This window comes from Poecilia latipinna, unplaced genomic scaffold (genome assembly GCF_001443285.1).
Source record: "Poecilia latipinna isolate Pla-1442-1.1 unplaced genomic scaffold, P_latipinna-1.0 Scaffold2, whole genome shotgun sequence".
NCBI classification, from domain to species: Eukaryota; Metazoa; Chordata; class Actinopteri; order Cyprinodontiformes; family Poeciliidae; genus Poecilia; species Poecilia latipinna.
This window is the reverse complement of record NW_015112618.1, coordinates 890,617-890,903: the sequence shown is the minus strand read 5'-3', so window position 1 is coordinate 890,903 and position 287 is coordinate 890,617.

Sequence of the window (287 nt, the reverse complement as noted above, 5' to 3'; positions counted from 1 at the left end):
TGTCGTCGCAGGACTGTTTGGTGTTGCGTATCCTGTGTCATTTATTTTTCTCGTGAGACTTTTCTGTCAGGCAACAGTTCGAGTAGCACGCAGACTTCTTCATTACCTTCTGTGATTCGAGGCTACCGCTAATTAGCTGCTAATAAATCCTTGTTAACTAGCTTTTTGCGTCTGTTAAACGGTCGCCAGTTGTTGCGACGATCTTTGTTTTTGCCATTCTCTCACTTCTGTTGCCAGTCCGTATGATGCTACATAAGTTTTGTGCAAAAAAAAAAAAAAAAAAAAAA